This window comes from Girardinichthys multiradiatus, chromosome 23, assembly GCF_021462225.1.
Source record: "Girardinichthys multiradiatus isolate DD_20200921_A chromosome 23, DD_fGirMul_XY1, whole genome shotgun sequence".
Lineage (NCBI taxonomy): Eukaryota > Metazoa > Chordata > Actinopteri > Cyprinodontiformes > Goodeidae > Girardinichthys > Girardinichthys multiradiatus.
Window position 1 is genome coordinate 17,182,245 of NC_061815.1, and position 25,527 is coordinate 17,207,771.

The 25,527-nt window shown below is 40.8% G+C and overlaps 1 long non-coding RNA gene across 2 annotated transcripts in view; it reads right to left on the minus strand.

The window, feature by feature from the left end:
• LOC124860852 overlaps positions 1 to 25,133 on the minus strand; it is a 70,747-nt gene extending 45,614 nt beyond the window's left edge. Inside the window, exon 1 of one of the 2 annotated variants that reach the window (XR_007036464.1) lies at positions 25,003 to 25,133. This is a non-coding gene — a long non-coding RNA (uncharacterized LOC124860852). The remainder of the gene's footprint in view (positions 1 to 25,002) is intronic. The other variant, XR_007036465.1, reaches the window with a different exon arrangement.
• Between the last annotated feature and the right edge of the window lie 394 nt (positions 25,134 to 25,527).

Sequence of the window (25,527 nt, forward strand, 5' to 3'; positions counted from 1 at the left end):
CGCATTCCCCAGGTCAAGCCACTTTTGAACCAGAAACAGCGGCAGAAGCGCCTGACCTGGGCTACAGAGAAGCAGCACTGGACTGTTGCTCAGTGGTCCAAAGTACTTTTTTCGGATGAAAGCAAATTCTGCATGTCATTCGGAAATCAAGGTGCCAGAGTCTGGAGGAAGACTGTGGAGAAGGAAATGCCAAAATGCCAGAGGTCCAGTGTCAAGTACCCACAGTCAGTGATGGTCTGGGGTGCCGTGTCAGCTGCTGGTGTTGGTCCACTGTGTTTTATCAAGGGCAGGGTCAATGCAGCTAGCTATCAGGAGATTTTGGAGCACTTCATGCTTCCATCTGCTGAAAAGCTTTATGGAGATGAAGATTTTATTTTTCAGCACGACCTGGCACCTGCTCACAGTGCCAAAACCACTGGTAAATGGTTTACTGACCATGGTATCACTGTGCTCAATTGGCCTGCCAACTCTCCTGACCTGAACCCCATAGAGAATCTGTGGGATATTGTGAAGAGAACGTTGAGAGACTCAAGACCCAACACACTGGATGAGCTAAAGGCCGCTATCGAAGCATCCTGGGCCTCCATAAGACCTCAGCAGTGCCACAAGCTGATTGCCTCCATGCCACGCCGCATTGAAGCAGTCATTTCTGCCAAAGGATTCCCGACCAAGTATTGAGTGCATAACTGTACATGATTATTTGAAGGTTGACGTTTTTTGTATTAAAAACACTTTTCTTTTATTGGTCGGATGAAATATGCTAATTTTGTGAGATAGGAATTTTGGGTTTTCATGAGCTTTATGCCAAAATCATCCGTATTAAGACAATAAAAGACCTGAAATATTTCAGTTAGTGTGCAATGAATCTAAAATATATGAATGTTAAATTTTCATCATGACATTATGGAACATAATGAACTTTATCACAATATGCTAATATTTTGAGAAGGACCTGTATAACTAAAATGTTTTGTTTCTCCAGTTTTAGTACACATTTATTAGGAAGATTAAAATAAAGAAAGCACAACCAAAAATAATTTGGATTTACAGGCCCTACAGACTTTGTACGAGACCAGTCATTTCTTTATGTTGGCTCACTGGCTAAACTTTTTACCAGATCTAGTCACAGTTTGTGTTGTCCAAGTAGCGATTTTCCCCTGCCCTTTTAAGGAAGACTATTTACAAGCTCTATTTCCAAAAGACTCCAGTGAGTGTGTATGTTTTCTTGTTTTCTTACTGGTGTGTTTCTTCCCACACACCAGTAAGGCATCACATACTATTCTTGGCCTGGCACAACTCAGCGATGCTCTTAAACATTAAGATGTGGTATGGTAATGCTGTGTCCACGGGTATCACTTGTGCTTTAGGGGATGTCTTGGAAGGAATACCTCAGTCCACCAGCAATTTTAGCTGGGCTGTGGGGGAGAAAACACCAGCATTTTCACCAATTTATCTACAGCCTGAGTGAACAGTAGTGGTGCACATTGCCATGTATGCCATCCAATATGCTGCACCCAAACTTAAATATGCTTTTGCCTACTGCTCTGTGCACTCTGTGCCATTACCTTGGTAGGTGCAATAGAAATTATGTCTACAGAATCCAAACTCTCCGTGTGCATGTGCACCAATCACTATGAAGTTATTCCTGCCCCATAGGTGGAAGTTCTATTTTTTTTAATAATTTGATTTACATTGCATTTATTAAAAACTATATAATGAGTATAAACCACATGTTGTGCTTTTCCCTTTCACATTGGTGAAAACATTATGTTGTTTGTTCTTTGACGTTCTGACGGAGGTAAGGAGCATCAAAACTGCATGCTGAAAATCTTGCTACTGTCTCTAAGTCAACAGCACAGCCGAGGTTAAATGTACTTTATGTTATGTGCACGTTTCCCCACCTGAAATCCCTACTCTAATAGGGAGTACAATGCACAGGAATGTCTGTACAAGAAGCCTGAATGTGACCTGGTACAAGTTAGCATGGTGAGTGCGGATTGTTCATTACAGCCTTCCTGTGAGGTCATTTTAATGGTTGCTAAAGTGGTGGTAGAAAGCTGTTGCACCACTTGTAGTGTGCTGTAACTTATGTGGAACGTTGAAGTAAACAAGCCATAAGCATGTATGCCAGCCTGGCTTCATGGATGCACTACTGCTTTTCTAAAAGTTGAGAACCAACACTGTACCATTTGGTCCTTACAGGCTTGACATGTTTTCCCGGCAGCCAGATAAACTTAGTCAGGTTGAGACTTGTCCAGGAAGATACAGCTTAAATGACAAAATGTTAAATTAACACACAGTCAAGCCTCAAAATGCCCATTAGAAACTTTCTGAAATGCTCTTGATACAGCACTTCTGTTTCCTACAGGGTATGGAGTGTAGGTACAATATGGTTTTATTTACTGCTTAAGTTCCTCTTTGCATACTGTGTTCAAAGGACTCTAGTGTAAGTGAACCTCTGGCATTTCTCAGCACAGGATAAGGGCAGCTACATCTCTGTGCCACTGAGCAGCCGAGAGCCTGTGTTCTGGTTCGCAGACTCTGTCCACTGCTCCTCGGTGGGATTATGATCGCTTTGTGAGATGTCGACAGGAGTTAATGAATATCTTCTTTTACAAAGACCGGGTAATCCTTCCAACAAAATGCCTCTCTCATTGATAAGATCTACCTTCATACAAGGAGGAAGATCACTGGCATCTAGCTCTCAACCAAAGTGGGGTTTTTCACGCTTTGAATCATCAGTGTTGCACAACTACTTTTTCCTTTTTTTTGTGCAACACTGATGCAATTGGGTGCACTTATTATTAGGGGATTAGTTGCTGTTGGTGACAATAAAACTCTCTACCTCATGTCTAATCTACCCTCCAGTCTGCTTACACTGCTTTTGTCTCTTTTTATCACAGTTGCTCTCTCACAATGTGTCCCCCCCCCTTACATTTTCTGTTCTTCTCTGCTGCTCATCTCTGCCAAGGTTTGAACAAGTAATTGGCTGATATCCGTCAAATAATCCCCTTGCACTTGGAAAATTCAATGACATTTTATTTTTTAGTACAACACTTTGATTTACATTTTAAAACCCTGATCACATTTTCCAGAACGTTGAGGCAGATTCTTATTCAGATTTACACAACTTTAGTGAAGAGCTTGTTTCTAAAAGACTGGCACTTTTTTTTTTTTTATTCTGTTGGTAGCAGCCCTGCACAGTGATGGCCCCCACCTGGTGACTAATTATAGATGTTCAAACAGACACAATGTTGGGTGTCAATGGGGATTCAAAAGAAGTGACATGCCTGCAGGAGTATGATCAGAGTTGCAGGACAAAAAGCTGTTTTTAGATGATGAAAGCAGATTGCCTGGAAACTGCATGATGAACAGCTGCAGGCAAAAAAAAAAAGTTGCTTATATGTTGGAAATAAAACTTAAATTAGCAGTTCAAAGATCAAAGAGCTAACAATACTATTGATAACAATCAAATCATGGTAAAATGAAGGTGAACTCTTCATCAGTTCTAACATGTCCTAACATACTGTCATTACTAGGTTGTAAATATTATAATGATAAACACCACAGATATCACCACCTTTATTAAACAAAGATGATAAAAACTAAATATAGCACCAGACATTAAATACATCAAAAATAACATCTTATAATTTAAGAAGGGTGCAGTGTTGCTATTTAAACTCTGAGTGAATATTTTATTATACAGGTCCTTCTCAAAAAATTAGCATATTGTGATAAAGTTAATTATTTTCCATAATGTCATGATGAAAATTTAACATTCATATATTTTAGATTCATTGCACACTAACTGAAATATTTCAGGTCTTTTATTGTCTTAATACGGATGATTTTGGCATGCAGCTCATGAAAACCCAAAATTCCTATCTCACAAAATTAGCATATCATTAAAAGGCTCTCTAAACGAGCTATGAACCTAATCATCTGAATCAACGAGTTAACTCTAAACATCTGCAAAAGATTCCTGAGGCCTTTAAAACTCCCAGCCTGGTACATCACTCAAAACCCCAATCATGGGTAAGACTGCCGACCTGACTGCTATCCAGAAGGCCACTATTGACACCCTCAAGCAAGAGGGTAAGACACAGAAAGAAATTTCTGAACGAATAGGCTGTTCCCAGAGTGCTGTATCAAGGCACCTCAGTGGGAAGTCTGTGGGAAGGAAAAAGTGTGGCAGAAAACGCTGCACAACGAGAATAGGTGACCGGACCCTGAGGAAGATTGTGGAGAAGGGCTGATTCCAGACCTTGGGGGACCTGCGGAACCAGTGGACTGAGTCTGGAGTAGAAACATCCAGAGCCACCGTGCACAGGCGTGTGCAGGAAATGGGCTACAGGTGCCACATTCCCCAGTCCTGGGCTACAGAGAAGCAGCACTGGACTGTTGCTCAGGGGTCCAAAGTACTTTTTTCGGATGAAAGCAAATTCTGCAAGTCATTCGGAAATCAAGGTGCCAGAGTCTGGAGGAAGACTGGGGAGAAGGAAATGCCAAAATGCCAGAAGTCCAGTGTCAAGTACCCACAGTCAGTGATGGTCTGGGGTGCCATGTCAGCTGCTGGTGTTGGTCCACTGTGTTTTATCAAGGGCAGGGTCAATGCAGCTAGCTATCAGGAGATTTTGGAGCACTTCATGCTTCCATCTGCTGAAAAGCTTTATGGAGATGAAGATTTTATTTTTCAGCACGACCTGGCACCTGCTCACAGTGCCAAAACCACTGGTAAATGGTTTACTGACCATGGTATCAGTGTGCTCAATTGGCCTGCCAACTCTCCTGACCTGAACCCCATAGAGAATCTGTGGGATATTGTGAAGAGAACGTTGAGAGACTCAAGACCCAACACTCTGGATGAGCTAAAGGCCGCTATCGAAGCATCCTGGGTCTCCATAAGACCTCAGTGCCACAGGCTGATTGCCTCCATGCCACGCCGCATTGAAGCAGTCATTTCTGCAAAAGGATTCCAGATCAAGTATTGAGTGCATAACTGTACATGATTATTTGAAGGTTGACGTTTTTTGTATTAAAAACACTTTTCTTTTATTGGTCGGATGAAATATGCTAATTTTGTGAGACAGGAATTTTGGGTTTTCATGAGCTGTATGCCAAAATCATCCGTATTAAGACAATGAAATACCTAAAATATTTCAGTTAGTGTGCAATGAATCTAAAATATATGAATGTTAAATTTTTATCATTACATTATAGAAAATAATGAACTTTATCACAATATGCTAATTTTTTGAGAAGGACCTGTATATTGCATCATGTCTTCCACTAATGTGCTGTAGTTGTTTCTTTCTCATTCAGGCTGTAGTTTATAAACTGTGTACTTGACATATTAGGTATATCTATAATTAGTCTAGCTTTTGTCACGTTCTGGGTTAGGATCGGACCAATACGCATACAAGAACTTGGGAGCCGCATGATTACATGCATTAAGAGGTTTATTAAGTGATTTCCAGGTGAAGCAAAAAGTCACTTCAGGTATCACAAGAGTCCAGACAAAAACTCACATGAGAGTTCACTGCTGCAGGCACGTAGAAAAACACAAGACTAAACCAGGGTGTGACGAGGAATAGTGACGGAAGAACCAGTGGGTAACAAAGAACACAGACCAACTAATATACAGGGAGAAAACAAAGGCAGGTAATCACAGGAACTAAGAACAGGTGTGGCAAGGAGACATGGAGGCATAAGGGAGAGGTGGAACTAATTAACAATAATGGAAAACATAGACCTAAGCACAGTTAACACAAAAACACAAACCAAGTCCAAGGATGTCATACCATGACATAACCCCCCCTCAAGGTCGGATCCCAGACGACCAGTAGAAAACACAAAGTCCAAAACACAAAAATACTCCAACCAAGGTGGGCGGAGGGGGGCCTCGGAAGGAGGGCCAGAAACAAAAAACAACCCAACCAGGGTGGGTGGCGGAGGTCTGCGGCAAAGTAGCCAGCAAAGAAGCTGATGATCCGGAGGTCTGCGGCGACAGAAATGCAGGCGTCTAGGAGCCCGGCAGCAACAGAGATGCAGGCTTCTAGGAGATCTGCGATGCAGCAGCCAGCGGTGAGGATTTAGGCTGCCCAGAGGCCGGCAGCAGAGATGCCCGGGAAGCCCACAAAGCGAGGAGTCAGGTGGTCTGCGACGTGGAAACAGGTGCCTCGGAGGTCTGCAGCAAAGCCAGAACCGCAGCGAAGACTTGGGCCTACGCTGGGCCCACAGAGGCTTGGGCCTGGCGTCCAGCTTTGGTGTGTCTACCTGTGGCGTGTCTGGCCCTGGGTCAGTCGTAGTGTCAGTCTGGCCGGGAGCACAGTAGGTCAGCTCGGGAGAACAGTCAGTGGGTCCTGGAGCCAAGATCTGAGGCGGTCCGTCCTCGGACCCCTCAGGAAACTCAGGAACTAGAATGAGAAGCGGTCCGTCCTCGGACCCCTCGGGAAACTCAGGAACTAGGATGAGAGGCGGTCCGTCTTCGGACCCCTCTGAAAACTCAGGAACTAGGATGAGAGGCGGTCTGTCCTCGGAGCCCTCAGGAAACTCAGGAACTAGGATGAGAGGCGGTCTGTCCTCGGACCCCTCAGGAAACTCAGGAACTAGGATGAGAGGCGGTCCGTCTTCGGACCCCTCTGAAAACTCAGGAACTAGGATGAGAGGCAGTCTGTCCTCAGAGCCCTCAGGAAACTCAGGAACTAGGATGAGAGGCGGTCTGTTCTCGGAGCCCTCAGGAAACTCAGGAACTAGGATGAGAGGCGGTCTGTTCTCGGAGCCCTCAGGAAACTCAGGAACTAGTATGAGAGGCCGCTCTCCATTGAACCCCTCTCTGGACTCTGGGATCTGTGGCTTGGATGCATGCTGAGGGTCTTGTAGCTTGGCAGCATGCTGAGGGTCTTGTAGCTTGGCTGCAGGCTGAAGGTCTTGTAGCTTGGCTGCAAGCTGATGGTCTTGTAGCTTGGCTGCAGGCTGAAGGTCTTGTAGCTTGGCTGCAGGCTGAAGGTCTTGTGGCTTGGCTGCAGGCTGAAGCTCCTTTAGCTTGGCTGCAGGCTGAAGCTCTTGTAACTTGCCTGCAGGCTGAAGCTCTTGTAGATTGGCTGCTGGCTGAGGCTCTTGTAGCTTGGCTGCTGGCTGAGGCTCTTGTAGCTTGGCTGCAAGTTGTGAGTCCAGGGGCTTGGCTGCATGCTGTGAGTTCAGAGGCTTGGCTGTATGCTGTGGCTCATGAAGCTTGGCTGCATGCTGGGGCTCATGAAGCTTGGCTGCATGCTGGGGCTCATGAAGCTTGACGGCGGTTGGCTGTGGCTCAGAATCCTTGGAGCTCTGTGCTGCTCTAACGGCCACAAGAAGAGGGTCGAAAGGACCTCCAGCAGAAAGAGGAGCTGGAGCATCGAACCATCTCTCCGCAATGAATTCGGCCTGTAGAACAGAGTGCACCAGATTCAGGTCCTCTGGATGATCCATTAAGTTAAGTACGAAATCACAGCAACGTCCCTTCATGAAATCCTCTTTCATTTTCTCCAGCCTGTTTTGAACCCAATTCAGGGCTGGAGGCTGCACCGGCAGCTGGAGAACTGCAGAGGGCCCTGGACGACCCCCCACCAACTCCGGGGAAGATAGCCGCTAGGAGGCCATGGTGGATGGACCCTCCGTAGAAGTGTTGGAAGCGCCCATCCGAACCTCCCCAATGGCGACTGTTCTGCGGCGACAATGTCGTCCAGGGCTGGAGCCAAAACCAGCGGGGAATTCAACCGCAGGTTGAGCTCGTCTGGAGCTGCTGCAGCTGGGGTGGAGCGCTTGCGGCGAGGGCGACGTCGCCTGGAGGGGGAACAAGCTGGAGAGGTATGATTCCGATCCGGTACTACATCCACGGAGGCCCGGTCAGATACACCGAAACACTCCATCTCTTCCAGCAACAAAGGCGAGGGTAAAATCTCAACCCCCTCTCCATACATAGCCTGTAGCGTCTCCTCTTGCTGCTTTATCTACATTTTAAGTTGACTGTTAAGGTGACTGTGGAGGCCAGGTCATCTGGCGCAGCACCCCATCACTCTCCTTCTTGGTCAAATAGACCTTACACAGCCTGGAGGTGTGTTTGGGGTCATTGTCCTGTTGAAAAATAAATGATGGTCCAACTAAACACAAACCAGATGGAATAGCATGCCGCTGCAAGATGCTGTGGTAGCCGTGGTGCTTCAGTATGCCTTCAATTTTGAATAAATCCCAACAGTGTCACCAGCAACGCAACCCCACACCATACCAGACACGGTGGTTGGAAACAAAGATCTCAAACTTGGACTCATCAAAGGCGAGAGGAGGCAGTGAGGACCAAAATGGACTTTGGAGGAGTCCAGACGGACATCCAATCCTGCCACCAGGGCTCACTACAGCAGCCCTGGAGGAAGCCCATGGCATGGGGCATGTGGGAACCACACAGATGCTGAAAAATCTCGAACATTGGTGGCATCCTTATTTAAAAACCAATGGCAGTGCATTGGATAAACCCATGTGAAATTTGCAGACAGTTCAATGTCAAACCTACCTTGAAGTGAGTTATGTGGCCGGCTGGTCTGGGCCAGGGTGGAACCCCACTGAAGAATATGTCCCTCGTGACATCCAAGGAAAGGTTTGTATCCAACGGAACGCGTTACGATCCACGAAAGGAGGGAAGGGAGTAAATCCTCTCCTCTCTCTATAAGGTATTAATCGCCGATACTGGACCCCAAGCAATGACTATCTGACACTAGGGGTTTGGAAATCAGGGCCAGATGCACAAGAAATTATCAAAATCAATTGGAAAACGCAAACCGTGCAATCCACCCCGGGCACCTCTTCCACGCAGTCCTCTGCTGGAAGTAAACCCACTGTGGAACCTCCAACCTACCCGAGAGTAGTTAAAATAGATTATTCCATTCTAAAACCCATAGAAATTACAGGATATACTGAAGATAACCTCTGGATCCAATGGATAGCTCAGACTGCCAAAGAACAAAGTAAATCAGATTGAGTGGCATGCGCGGCGGCAAGACCACATTTAACTACCGATCCTGCTCCTCTGTACCCAGAGGACGCTTGGGGTTATAATTGCATGCTTAAGCTGACCACCGAGGCATCTCCAGCTAACTGCACCACCTTAGTAAGCATCTTCCCTCCTATCCCTAACAATACCAAAACAAGACCATTCTTACCCAATAAAGGTAATGGCACGTATACATGTTTTAACTTTACATCAATCTCGCCCAAAATTAATGTAGGACAGATCCCGTCAGATTGGTGTAATATTACTACACCAGGTAGTGTTATTGGTCCTTGGGCCAGATCTGGACCAAGGTCCAGATCTTGGTCCATGGTGGACATAGATTACTTACCAACATACCTAAGAATACCATAGGGGTGTGTGCAATGGTGAGATTACAGGCTCCCCTTATTCTTTTGGGTAAGGACCTTAAACGTCTATCCACTAAACATGCCCAACAAACATCTCTCACCCGCAGAAGGCGACGGCATATTATGAAACGAAGCGCTGCTGGATTTGATTTAAGTCAGGGTTCCCCCACCTATATAGATGCTATAGGTGTCCCTAGGGGAGTGCCAAATGAATATAAATTGGCTGACCAAATTTCCGCAGGATTTGAGAATATACCAATCATTGCTGCCCTTTTCCCTGTGACCCCTAACAAGAATGTCGACCGCATCAATTATATTCATTACAATATCCTACGCCTCGCAAACTTAACTCGAGATGCAGTTGAGGGACTCTGATCAAACAGGACCTACTTCCCTTATGTCAGTACAAAATATAATGGTGCTGAATATGCTTCTAGCAGAAAAGGGGGGCATATGGGAAATGTTTGGTGATATGTGTTGCACATTTATTCCAAACAATACAGCACCAGACGGATCGGTGTAGAAAGCCTTAGCAGGCCTCAAAACGCTATCTGCCACCATGCATGAACATTCAGGTATTGATAACCCATTTGAGGATTGGATGATTGGTATGTTTGGACATTGGACAGGTTTAATCGTGTCTTTGTTTATTTCCATAGCAGTATTTGTTGCTATTATGGTGACGTGTGGATGTTGTTGTGTACCATGTATTAGATCTTTGATTGTGCGCTTTATTACTGCAACTATTGAAGGCAAGGCAACCACACCCCCTCATATGATGCCTTTGTTGTCTATCCCTGATGACGACGAGGAGCCTAAAGGGGTGTTGAGAATTTGATTCAAGTCCGCTGTCCTTAGGCTTCTGGTATAGACGTTTACTTTTTGTATTCTTTTAGTGAAGTCTTAACAGACTTCAAAAGGGGGAATTGTGGAAATATAAATGCCTTATCATTAGTAGCAAAATCTAAGATATATTTGGGATTTGCTGCTTATAGATTGATTATTATTAGGAGTTTTTAGTTATGCTTTTGAGAGTTAGAAAAATCCTTAATCATTAGCTTCTAGTGTGGTCACACAATGAGTGTTTATTATTCAAGGTTAAAGCTTGCAGGTGTTTTCTGTCTGTATCGTGAGAAGCTGGCAGTGTATTAGGGAGGCATGGTACTCCTCTCCCTGAAGATTCCTGAAGATGTGTGAGAAACTGACCATCAGCAAAAGAATGTGTGAGAAACTGACTTCAGCAAAAGAATGTGTGAGAAAACTGAGAAGACGGTGCACAACAAATGTAAAATGTATATTTCCTGTAGTATGTGTGTGTTCAATAAAAGAACGGTGCAGGGGAGAAAAAAAGCAGAAGTGTTCCTGACTACACAGAGACAGCACCTCTCTCCCTGGCCGGGTGAATCAGCTTCAACCTCTAGTCCGTGTTTTGTTTTCTTAGACATTTAAGTTTAGTTTTTCCCGCGCAGAATTAAGATGCTTTGACCAAATAAACGAATATGCAGGAGTTTAGAAGGACAACTCCAACACCACCTTATGAAGCACATGGAGAGAATACCAGCTGAGCAAAGCAGTCATCAAAGCAAATGAAGGGGGGTATTTTGAAGAATCTAAAATATAAAAATGTTAAGAGTTATCTTGCACATTCCTTTTCATGTGTTCATTCACAGCTTCTTCATAGCCTTTGGTGCGAATCTACAATTTAAATAGTCTTGAAAATAAAGAGACCCATTAAGTGAAAAAGTGTGTCTAAAACGTTTGACCAGTAGTGCATATATATTTATATACCAGTAAACTTGTCCTAGGCATTTTGAGCGTTCAGCTTCAAATTAGGTCAGCATCCCCTTAAGGCATGGGTTATTAAAAGTTATCAGTTATCAAGTTGTTTTCAAACATTTCAAGGGGGTGTGGCCAGGCCTCACATTTCCCATCTCCAAAAACTTAAAAACACTGTAACTTTCACATAGAAAGACAGAGTTATATCAAAGTTGGTGTGATAGATCCATATTTGGTGTGCAACAATACTATGTGATCATACACTGACTCATCTAAGCCCCATCCCCTGAGAACAGGTAGTCACTTTTTTCACTTGTAAAGGTCCTTTTCTGAACCACTTGACCTAATCCCCTTGAAATTGTGTCAGAAGAGAGATAACAACTAGATCTCACTTGGTTTCAAATACAGACTTTTTGCTGGAAGGTGTGACCATGGCGGCATGGCAAAGTCTGACGTCAAGCCTTGGCCAAATGTTTGGATTGTTTTTCCACATACAATACTCTCTATTTGGCTTTCTGGTTAAATTTATGGAAAATGTAAAATTCACGCTACAGTGATATTATAAAAAGAAAGTAAAGCATTTAAGTAGAAAGATACAATGGTAATTTCCTCATTTAAAACAATTTATTGAAACAAAGGCCCTCAGATCATTGAGCTTCACACCTGCATTATCCAATTATCTCCAAACTGGATATGATTACCTTTGTCAGCCTGCAAACAGGTCAATGGGATTAGGCTTACGCTGCATCAAAGCATGTGGGCGTAGCCAAGCCTCAATATTTGACTTCTCACCATAAAAGACGAAGATCTACTTACTTCCACACACGAGGTGGGAGCAGTTCCAAAACTCTCTGTGTGTCATCACAGAGCAGCACTCAACACATTCACATGCTCATTTGCTAATATCACTTTAGCTCCACCCATCTAGAACAGGAAGTGACTTGTTTCATTAGTGGATGTCCTCCTTTTACACTCACACAGGTTTCACACTGTGTCTGATGACACAGAACAAGGTGATGTTGAATCCAACTCACAACAGTGACTGTTGGCTGGACCGTGTGAGTGTGGTAGAGTGGCATTTTCAATATCTCATCATCTGGATACTAAATCAAACATGCCTAATCCGATTTGCTCCAAACTGGATGTGAATAATCTTTGTCAACCCACAAACAGCTCAATTGGATTATATTGGAATTTGAATCAACTGCGCCCCCTAGAATATTACAAGCAGCTATATCTTCCCCATGCATTATCAGCTGCGTCTTCGTGGACTGTTCAACACATTGGTATGGCAAATTGAAGACATTGTGTTAGCTCTGCCCAATGGGAACAAAGTCCCAGATTCATGTGGTGAATGATCCTTAATGATGGTCTGTAGAAGTTTCAACAACAATTAACAATTTCAAACAACATTTTTAAATCACTACAGGAAGCTTTCATTACTGCTTTGCCACCAAACAGCACATGACCAGAACTTCAGGAAGGTTGTATTATGGCTGAATTTGGAAGACTTCTCACCAGAGCAGAAGTCTGTGTGACTTAGGCTAATATTAGCTTGCTTATGGTACCACCTAATGGCAACGTGGGAAGTGAACGGTGGCTTCTCGGATTACCAGAGGTATGGACCCAAGTCACGTGACTTCAAAATTGATTCAGACTTTAGCCTTGACTTGATTTAATCAAAAGCAAAAAAGAAAAAGCTGTGAGTTGCATCGCCCAAACAATACATAGGCTACTATGGAGCACTCTTTACAACAGGGATCCCCAATCAAAATAACAGGAGGTCCACTCCCTCCCTCATCGAAATACTTTGGGGTCCAAACATTTTAAATCAAGAGACAAAAAAAAAATTCTGTCATGTTTATTTAACATTTAATTAACACTAGTTTGTTTTTTAACTACTGATCAATTTTTCATATGCCCATGAAATCATATGCTGAACAGAGAAGAGCAATCCAATTTAAGTACTAATATTAAACACACTTTGAATGCCACGGTCGAGATGGGTCCGTGTAACTTGGTTTAATTCTGCTCTCCTTGTTGTGCTTGTGACAGGCATGGCAATTTGCATTTTCCTTAAGTTGTTGTCCTTCTTTTCCATCTTAAAGTGTTTCTGCCAAAGCTTCCAGGCACTCTTTGATCACTTCCCAGTCTGTGAAAGGCTTTTTGTGTTTTCCCAAAATCCACTGTACTTACAGTGAACACTCTATGCTCACTGTTGTGCTGTAAGTGACTGTATGCTTCTGTCCATTCATCTTTAAATTTGTGATTTTTCACAGTCCACTTTACATATGTTTGGTGAAGCCATCATTTTTTACTCACTCATCTGTGCACCAAGTCATTGTACTATTAGCAAGCATGAGCTCCCAATCTAGCAACTTAGCAACCTGCGTTGAAGGGCATTGCTTCTCCTTTGTCGTTTTCTGGTGGTTGGCGTACAAAAATGTGGTGCATTACTCCCACCAGCTGGCTTGGAGTGTGGACCAGAATGTCGCTGACCTACATAGCTGTCTGTCTACATGCCTTTTCAAAAGTCAGACGCAGCAGCCAGCAAGAATAAAATCTTTATATCTACATAGTAAATGAGAAAATGCTTTGCGGTTAGGATAGAAGCAGCAGCCCTGACTGAAACAGCTCATTGCCTGACTTCCCGTGCAGCCCGGGGCCAGACGCTCCACAGGGCTATATCATATTAACAGGAGATACAGCGCAAGTGAAGTTAGACACTGTTGGACAACATGCAGTAATATATAAATGTTTAAAATCAGGTTGGGTCCAGATTGAACAGCACGTGTGTTCGGATCCCTGGTCAGCTAATCCGTGATCTGCTTTACAATGATGTTAAGGCACTTTCAAAGCGGATAAAATCATGTATGTGATGCTGGAGATAGTGATAAGTGAGCCGTCAGTGGCTGTATCGATGGGATGGCAGAGCTACCACAAATGTTTGGGTATTGTGTTGGGTGATCAACCCTTAGAAAAAATGAAATAAAACAAAACATATTTTGCAATATCCTCACCTTTATACGGCGCACGGGAACTGACATGGGGGAAAAAATATATAGTGTGCACACGAAATACTAATTCGTTCCCACAAGATACTAATTTGTCCCCACAAAATACAAATTCCCACAGAGTAGGCATCAAGTGACCTGTGTTGTAGGAGATGTGTAACTCATAAGTGATGGAGCTCAGTGTACGGGGGTGTGTGTAAATGTGTATGTGTGCATACGTGCAGTGGCGCTGTGCACTGTCAGACTGGGACCACGAAGAAGGGTGCAGAGAGAGAAGAGTGTGCCTGCGGTTGTGTGTTTTGGCAGTATGCACGATGGCGACCAGGGAGGATGCAGTATGCACGACCTTTGGCAGTATGCACGATGGCGACCAGGGAGGAAGTTCAGATGGCCATGGTACATTTAGCGTGCAATCAGTGTGCAGTCATTAAAAACTTTGCTGCTTCAGCAATCCGGTCCCTTGATTATTATAGAAGTCTCACCCCCCCGTGACACGCAAGTACAGGGAATTAATCCCGAAGTGAACAACCATTTCAGCCCTGGAGGAAGCATCTCCCCTGTGTTTCCCGACCACAGTAAGGAAACAGAAGCAGGAAGAGTTAACACCTGGCTCTCAATATTAGGGTTAATGTATTATTTGATAATACATTAAATCTAGAGTGAATATATTATTTGATATTTATTATTAAATAATAATTTGGCCTGTTAAGTGTTGTTCAGTGAATACCAGCCCAAGAAGGCGGCGCTATTAGGACAATAGTGAAAGGGCTGAGACAAGCTGTGACATTACTGACATTACTGAACATCAAAACGCATAGCTTGGAAAATTTGTTGCAATCACTTTTATTTTGTTTATTTAATTCAAGCTGTTGTAATTATTATTATAATAATATTATTTAATATTTTATTAAATATGAATTTGGTCTGTTAATTAGGACCATAGGGAAAAGGGTGAAACAAGCTCTGACATTACTGATCAGCAAAACCCTGCACACACATGTAATAAATTCACACAATTTCTTAAAATGCAAGAACTTATTAACAAAAATAACTCAAAGACTAACATATTTTAATCAAACTCTTTACTACAATAGAACAATCTAACTAAACTGCCAAGCAAAATAAGAGAATAAGGAAGACCAGCAATACACAATATGAACAAGTGAAGCAAAGATGGTTGAAAACTATGAACAATAAAGTGATTGTTGTGATTACGAATCTGAGAATATTATTTACTATTTAATATTAATATTTTAATATTTTATCAAATAATATTTCGGTCTGTTAAGGTTTGTCCTGTGAATACCAGCCCAGTAAGGCGACGGTATTAGGACAAAATAGAAAGATGTGAAACCAGCTCTGACATTATTGAACAGCAAAACTCTGTACACACATGGAATGAATTCACACAATTTCTTAAAATACAAGAATTTATCAACAAAAATAGGTCAACTCAAAGTCAAACATATTTCAATCAACAAGCTCTTTACTATGCTAAAACAACCCAACTAAACTACCAAGCAGAATTAAAGAATAAGGAAGACTAATGGGCTATGTACAATATAAACAAGTTGATTAAAAAGATGATTGAAAACCATGACCAAAAGAGTGATGCAACATTACCATGCATTTGAGAACCAAGGATTATCTTGAAGAATCTGGAAATGAAGTTAAGTTAGTCTTGGAACCAACTTAGGGAATAATCAGCAAACGTTTAGACAATCATTCACAAAGCAAGATCAGATAAAATATTATTTTAATAAAATAATGTAATGATCTGCTGAATAAAACCAACCTTCTGGATGACCATTTCTCAACGGTGTCTAATTAGCTGCCTTTATTTATTAAAATAATATTTAAAGAAATATTATTAAGGGAGTATTTTGGAAAGAGCCAAATCTTTCTGGAGAAATGGGGCTTAATGCTGTTTACTTAGTTATCAAATTTAGTAAAATGATGTTTAGGGACTATTATTCACTAACTTGAATCCTAACAACCTTTCTGTTAAATACTCTTTAGTAGCAAGCACGTGTTCTTACCGGTTAGCAGTTGAGCTAACAAAAGAAGCTGATAGCTTAGCACCAGAATCAAACACATACCTTTAAAATACCAGGGTTAAGAAAAAGGTTAAAATGCATAAGCACGTTATGATCAATCTTCTTTTTACAATCACCCATTAAATAAAGTTTATCTTAACTTTAAAAACACACAAACAAAGAACACAACCTGAACGCGTGTGCTGCAGATATTCTGTTAGCACCAAGATAGCTGAGTTCAACACAACCAAAACCAAACTTCATAAAATGAAAAACGTTTAGATCATTTCAATCTAAATCTTTCTATTATTGTTCTGCCCAAACCTAACCTCTGACCATGCTGAGGAAAAGCTGTCCGGGGTGGCGAAGTTTGAAGAAAGCATCCACAGCGAACAATGGTGAGCTACAGCTAACCTCCTTAGCTGCGGAGGGGTTTGAAGGTGCGGCCGCTCTGTCTGCTGACCACACTGCACGTTAACTGCCGTAATGCGATATTCGTTGTCCTTCCTTGGGAAACTGCTGCACTTGGCGTCGTGCTGGGAACTCTCTGGAAACAGTTCTCTTCTGCAGATCTCAGAGAGAACAGTCAAGCAATGCTTGTACCTTGATTACCCCGTTCATGAATGAAAATCACCGGATACGCACACAGTGATTTATTTCTACTTATCTTGTGCATATGATTGCGAGATCGAATGACACCCTTGGATCCAGTTGAAGAGTTTATGTCTGTTCCTCTTGCTAGTTGTTCTGCTGGATAAAAACACCTTTGAAATCATTTCTAAATCTCAAAAGCATTATTACTCTCATCAAATTACATAATTGATCAAATGGCTTGTTTAAGGCTTGAAATTAAAAGTTTAAGACTTTACCTTAACTTAACTGTTGACTCAACTTAGAACGTTTTTGCCTTTGCTTAGGAGTTGACTTTAGACTTGAGAGTTACTTGTGACTTGCATGACGGTAACTTATTCCCACCTCTGGTGATTACTTATGGTTACTTATGATTACTTATACTTAGGATACTTATGGATCCTTTTTACAATATAATCATTTTATTAACAAAAAGTGTTCATTTTGGGATACTTAAAATAAATATATATATATCCATGAAATACTCCACTCATTCCTTCAATAAAGTGTGCATGTTTGCAATCTTGACTCCCTGACAAAAGAAAATATGACTGGTAAAAATGTGTTCAATGAGACTGGTATCAATTTTGATACCCTGATATAGTTGGCTACAGTTAATGATCCACTGTTTGTGAGACTTATCACTTTACTCCATGTGAATGCTACCTATGCATTGTGTGTAAGCTTAGAGAGATTGTATCCATAATAATTTACTGCAGTAATCAACTAGAGTCAGCAAGGTAGGTATTGTATTGTTCTGACTAATTTCTGGTCAACTCATAGAACAGTTTTGTTTTTGCCTTTTTGAGTAGAGAGGATTGCAAAAGCTCTTCTTCTGACATGTTTGCCATGTTACAGGAGTTTTGATCTTTCAGTAGCAGCTCATCTTGTTGGTTCTCAGCCATTAGCTTAGCTGCTGCCACAGAAGCAAAGGGCTAAATGTCTGTGTGTGCAACATTGCTGTGTGAAGTTGTGTGCACACTTAGGTAGATGAAAATGGCAATAGTTTGTATAGATGTTGACACAAATGGTTATCTTCAGATTTTGTCCCTATTAAATAATTAATTTCAAAGGTTATGTTTTTTTAAAAAGGTTCCATGTGAAATTATATTTTTTTCTACAATAATGTTTAATTGCCACTACAATAAAATACATTTTTACCATAATTGCCAGCAAATTTATCTTAAACACCATACGTACTCATTTAAGAATCAATAAATAAGCCTAAGAGTAAGATTGTGATGCAAATTGTTTTGTTTTACTTAAATTATGTGTTTTTTGCACAGCTGTATGCTGTTTTGATAGAGCAATATTACATTTGCAAACATTATACTCAACACACTTAAGACAAACCCTAATGATAGGTGCACTTTATAGAAGAAATATGTCAAACTAGGAAGTTGGACAGGTTTTAAAGATCATCGGGTCAGGCTCAGTTCTAGTAGATCCTTAAGCCCTGATCGTCTTACATTTCACTTTATGCTTATGTAAGAAGAAGACAACCAGTGCTCCAATATACTGATCCTAGGACTATGATTTGTCCTTTAAGTGTCATTTTGTCATGACATCGACGTAATTGTAGTCATTGAGATAACACAGGCAGGCACCTTTTGAAACCTTAAAGTCAATATAATTTTTCCTGGGAGACATCAAGACTTCTCTTGTCTGGATAAACCCATCTAAACGCATTGGTTTTTAAGCTTTCAGTAAGGGAACAGATTTCTTTTTTTTAGAGTTGCAGCAGGCCTTTGGAATTATTGGTGCCCAATTCCCCTGATGTCTAATTTGATAATGTCTCTAGATTAAACGATGTGAACATAAATTTACTTCTTTTGTTTTAACAAAGAAAGATGCATGACCCTTCACTGTTTTTAGCACATAATCAGTAATGTGTAATTAGCGTAATCAATATTGGTGAAATGAATCCTCCCTGTGCGGGGCCTGTAGGCCCTCTAAGCAATAACAAGGTTTAAAAAACAACATAGCACTTAGCTGTTTCCTCGCTGACAGAGATGAAAAAAATACATTCTCGACTGTGGTAAACTTCAAAAGACTCGAGCATTAATCCCGTTTTATTTTCCATGAGAAAAGCTCTGCATTTCTTAATAACGTCTGCACTATTTACACTCTACAACAATGCATGCTTTCATCTCATCCTAAATAGGACACAAGCTTGTCATATTTAAAACCAGTTGTCATCACTGTGTGCTTCCTGTCATTGCTGAAAACAGTGGGAGTGATCCAACTTGAGAATTGTCTGATCTGGCGTAGGCTGGTTTCCATCTGTGAGTGACTGCGAATAATAAGATAAAAAAATTCAGACCTCTCCCCTGTTGTATCCAGTGATAATATATTGGCAGTTTGATTCAAAACATCTAAGCATAAATTGTGTGCTGGCTTGGACTTTCACCTTCTGAATTCTGGGTTTTAAAATGTTGGAGGAATCTGTTTTTTAAAAGGAAGCTGTGTCCTCTTGTCTTGTCTTGTTTTACTTTTACTTGCTTTTCTTGTTAACATTGTTTGCGCCTAATGCAGCAGTTTGTAATATACACTGAGCAAGGTAAGGCAGCTGCACAGGCAAATGGGCTGTGGGATGTGTGGATGCGTGGCAAATGCTAGGAATCTCCTGTTGAATTTCACATGCAAAACCTACATGAGAGGAAAGACAAGTACCGTATTTTGCGCACTATAAGGCGCACCGGATTATAAGGCGCACCTTCAATGAATGGCCTATTTTAGAACTTTTTTCATATATAGGGCGCACCGGATTATAAGGCGCATAGAATAGAAGCTACTGCAGTCAAACGTTTGACTGGAGTTGCGTTATGCATCCACTAGATGGAGCTGTGCTAAAGAGAATGTCAACAAAACAGTCAGATAAGTCAGTCAGTCAAACTTTATTAATACACTACAAACCAGCGTTCTGATAACTCCATTCACTCTCATGGTAAGGTCTCCTCTACATAGAATTCTATTGAATAGAGCCAACCGCACGTTAGGAACGCATTGGAGTCTATGAAGATGAAATCAAACGTTAGTTAAAACGTGAAAGGGAACTTTTCCCTGATTCAGTAAACACGTAAAAGAAACAGTTTGATGCACTAAATCAAACGTTAGTACTGTTAACCTTTCCTGTTTCTGTCCCCTGACCGTAGTCTGATGACACAGGGGAGACGCTTTCTCCAGGGCCGAAGTTACTAGTTTCCTCGGGGTTAACTCCCTCACTCATACGTTGCTGAGTTGAGCATGAAGAAACAGCATCAAAACACTGAGTTGTTGACGAGATTCGGGGTTCTTTTTAATGACTTTGCAGCACGTAAAAACACAGGGCTTACAGACTCATACACTGCTGCTCCGGTCGCCGTCTCTACCCACCCCACACACACAATAATACCGACGTCACTCCTTCACTCTTGATTCTCAGCTACGGCAGCACACAGCGCCACCTCTGTCCGGAGGAGTAATGTCAACATCTTCCATACACACACACGAAACATACACCCCACACACTGAGCTTCTAATCACATATAGTTCAGGCAATTCCTGCAACAGTACATTCAAACGTTATACACACACAAGTGGTGTTGGACTAGGAGTAAGCACAGTACAGGTGTTTACCGCTATTACTTCGGCGACACCCCTGACTACGGTAGCCGTAATGCTGCAAGCGGTGCGGCTTTGTAGTTTACCAGTCGTACTGAAACATTTTGACAGAGCGCGTGTACAACCAGTATGGATCAACCAATTAACCAATTGATCCATATATAAGGTGCTCCGGATTACAAGGCGCACTGTCATTTTTTGAAAAAATTAAATATATAGTGCGGAAAATACGGTAAGTTCAAGTATCTCATACTGTCTGCCTGGTCTTGTGATAAAGCACATGAATGATGAGCCAAGTCTTATGTCTACATGTTATTCCATTTTTCGTATCTCGCTGTAATCTTATATACTGTTATGGCACTGACCAAGAAAGAATTGTAATTTTGTGTTTTTCATAAACTCCATTCTAAGAAATGAAATATAATTCAGTTCAGTTTGACCAGTGTAAGAAATTTTGATTTTGACCTATGAATAGGAAGTTGCAAATAGATTGCTAACTTTAGCCACGTCAGTTAGATTTTTTACTGTGTGTATAGTACATTCTTGTCTGGTCTGTCACACTCTGGGTTATTTTATCTGCCATATACTATAATGCTGCCAAATTATTTAAAAGGAGTGGGGGTTTCTTTAAAGCCAAACAGATTTTAATCTCAAAAGAACCACAGTAGATCTTGTTGTAAAAATAATTAACAAACCCCCAGCTGTGCCACTACCCCAGTGAGCATATTTCTTTTTAAAATTTGTCTAAACTATGTCTTACTGCTCCATAAATCAGGCCTAGGCTAAAATGCATCATGTTTAATGCTATTAGATGTTTTTAGAGGTCTAAATTTAGACCTGTTTTGGACTGACTAACAAAAGATAAAGAGGAGAACAAGAGGGCTCAAGACCTCTTGATTACTGAAAAGGCACCCTTATCAGGTCAGCTATACAATCACACTTTTCACAATGTGGAAATAATAACTAATTTCAGGACTCTTGATATACCAGCTGTGGTTTGTTTAAGTTGAAAAAGTGAGAGAATAGTGATAAATATGAAAATATATTTACATATTTGTATTATACTAACCTACCCAAGTCTGGTTTATCCTTAGGCACAATTTACAGATCCCTAAAGGTGACACGACAATTTGTTTAAACAATTATATGCATAAACACCATATAGTATTCAGCCATCATACTGGTTAGGAAGGAGACCGGTTCTGTGAACATGTTTTAGTGCAAAATGTCAAATCTACAACGGTGAGCTTGCAAGCCTAAAAACACTATACATGAAACACGGGGGAGGCAGAATCATGTGGATATCTGGTTTCATCTGTACTTTCAGGTAGAATTGATCTCTGGTCATCTTTTTGTTTAAGTTTAGGTTTAGTTGAAGTTACTTTCTCTGGTCAGTGGCATTTGCACAAATAACAGAAAAGAGTTACAACACTGTAGCACAGTTTTACCCTTTTCCTGACTATTGGATGAGTAATTGTAGTGGTGTAAAATCACAGCAGTAAAGGACACTAAAGTCTGGCCAAAGTAACGTACTATTTTTCCACATTGGCATGGGATCATGTTGGTACTTAGCACTCTAATGAAGACTTGCAAAATTCTCTCATTTATACATCTCTTATGTAACAAAAAGTGTTGCTGTTCTTGGAGTACTCACAGGCATAGCTGCTAAGGCATTCTGAAAAAAGACGTGTTATACCTTTATCTGGCAGCATGAGCAGTAGACAGGTCACACTTCCTTCACACTAAACTAACTGACTGTAAAAACCCTTTATCAGGCAGCAGACCTTCTGGATAGAAACCCAACTTACAAAGCTAGACTTAAAGATATCTGTGCATCAGCCTGAGAAAAAAGTAAGAATATTTCCCTCAAGCATTACTGAGGTATAGAGGACAACTGCAATATATATGGGTAGAAAAAGACAAAAAATACTTGTACCATAGTGTTTTTAAAACCGTCTTTAGCTTAACTTAATTAATTATAAAGTGTGCCAGTTGGAACGGAAATAACCAACTATTTTCAGTGCAAACCTGCACATTTTATACAAGTTTGATTACAAACACTTTATACTGGCCAAGCAATTTTTAAGCTAAATTAAATTAAATGAACAAGATATGTAAATACTTGTTGTTATATAACTAAACATAAAGGAAAAAATTGTGCAATCTATAAATCCTGGCATTAAGATGTAAAGTTTATTTCTGACTGTAATAAATTGAGGGGAAACTCAAATCAGTTTTTTTTTTTCTTGTCTTCTCTGAGTTTAATTTTCTTCTATAATTTAGGTACATTTAATACAGATCAATCACATTTTGCATTGGCTCCTTAAGGCAAATATTTCTAATAAATATTTAGCATCTGATACAGACAAGTACATATAACAGCACGACAAAAGGTAAAAACTGAGCTCAGAGGGCACACATATTATTTTAGTGTGTGTTTTCTGTTTATGCATATGTGGACAGGATTTGGTCTCTTTGCTAAAAATGAAAAGCATAGACTCACCAGCAAATCCGTCTGACACTTTGCCTCATTTCATTAGTAGCTGTTTGTCTTTGTATAACCCTCTGGCTAAATTTACCTATGGGAGTCCGAAGTGAAAACGAGCCTAACACAGCACAGATGGCTGAGACTGAAAGAAGAAAAATAGCTTTCAGCAGGTTGTTGACAGAGATGTTTTGATTCATTACCACATACACAGTTAAATATATGTAAAAATGTTCAATTTGTGAATTGCTCTGACCATTGTGCAATAACGGAGGAGAAAGTATAATAATCATTGTTTTCTGCATTAGGGTTGATCATGTTAAACAATGCCACAAACACCGAAGAATAGACTACTGTTGTAATAGCTAAAAATCCTGCTTGGCTTTTGTCTGTAAGTCAGTGAAAAATTGGAAGCTGTGCAATTACATTTTTATGTGCTTAAAATGACATACCCCAATCAGAAAACAAGCTGGGATGGCTTGGAGACATTTTTTTTTTACATTTTGAACTACTTCTTGTTTGAGCATTTAGGTGCCTGGCAGAAAGAAAGGTTAACTATAACAGAATGATAGAAAAGACATAAAAAAAGTTTAGAAGCATTGCACTAATATACTGCCATATACCTTGTCATTATAGGAGGGCTTTATTTGGCACAGCAGAGAAGGCTACTAGACTTAAAACCTTTAAAAAATCTAGATGATCAGTTCATGAAGTAGAATTAACATTTCGTTTGGTAACTTGGTGCACATACGGCAGACATCACATAGAAAGTATGTTTCGAGCCAAACTATTAAAACTCATATCAAAACATAAAGGACCCACAGCTAGATTCAGCCTACTACATTATCAAACTCCTGAACATGAAAACATTGTCAACAGGAGTGATGTGAGATTTTTACATCCATTAGCTATATGTGTTGAGACAACATTATATTTGGAGACTGAGTCAAACAGAACAACGTAATACAATTTAATGCAGTCCCATTAAATTTGGTCCGTTTTCAGCTGTCCAAAAGTTAATTAGTAACCATATGATCAGACAGTTTTGGTTGAACACATGTGTTTATGTTCTTACCATCAAAGGTTGATGTGACAGAGGACCCAAATGCAAGCAAGAGTTCAGGAGGATGAGGATTAGGTAAATAACAGCAAGTCCAGATATTTTTGACATCAGCAGTTTAAATGGAAAACCAACCAAATAATCCAACATAGTGAGCAACATAATATCCAGAAAGAATCTAACAAGGCATGACTGAAAGAGAAAGACTTAAATACTGTGAGCAATTGAAACACCTGAAAATAATATTATTATATTGTTATACTTATTTATTTTGTGGTAAGGGTATTTATATTGTTTTTTTCAGATTTTTTTGTATTTATTTATTTTTGTATTTAACTTTATGAAGTTTATAAATTGCATGACATTATCTCACAAAGTAAAGACAGTTGTAAAAACAATGCTATTTGATTTTTATTTAGGTGTATGCAAACCATCGATTGAGGGGGGGCCCATATAAAATCTGTCCTAGGATGTCACATTGGGTAGGGCCGGCTCTGTTTAGGAACTATATCTCCCTTGTGGTCTGGGAAAATCTTGTGATCACATAATAATTGCTGGACTGGTTATGTCTGTTACCGGATGGATGGATGGATGGATGGATGGATGGATGGATGGATGGATGGATGGAGAAGCAACATCCTGAAATACTGTTGAAAATGATATTAAATGATGGAGGGTCTACGTCCAGAGCCAAAACATCAAATTTAATATACAACAAATAGTAACTTTTTTCACATAACCTGAGGTTTTGACAATAATGAGATTCACGCCAAAGGTCTATTATTTAAATATATTTATCTGGATTTTTTAATCTTACATCTGATATAATGTATCCTTGGAAGACCATGGGAAACACTGTAAATATTGTGGGTAACTATTGTCAACTCTGTCATAAATACACCAGGTAAACATTCCTAATTTTGCAGTTTACTTCAACAGTCACACGCACTCTATATTCCCCAATCACTGCTTTAATACTCAAGAAACGGAGCTTTCATTACTCACAGAAGTTCGTCCTCACACTTTTCCTGCTCAGTCTATCCTTCGGCTGCACCGCCAAAGCCATTGCTTGTTCTACCTCTGCTCTCCAACTCTTTCACTTTTCCATCACTCCATCTCACTCCCCACTCCTCCTCACCTCTATCTGTATGAAGCTGTTCCAGCATGTGATCAAAGGCACAGTGAGCTTGAGTTCTTTCCTCCCTCTGTCAGAAGCACAGAGATGAGGGAAACAAAGGCCCCACAGTAGTCTACCACAAATAACCTCTTCACAGCACAACGCTTCCTCATAGACACTCAAACGTGCATGTACCAACACAGCCCTTGGCATTGGTAGGAAAAGTGAGGGTGACAGATCTGTCTGACGGTGCTAAGTCTATCCTGCCACTTGTTGGGTCTCTACAGTGATCCCCAGCATAAAAGGATGCAGCTTCTAATTATCTCCCATTCACAACCGACTCACACAACACTCAGAGAATGACTTGACTGAGAGGGGAGTTGACTGCCTGCTTTGTGGTGCAGAACGGCAGT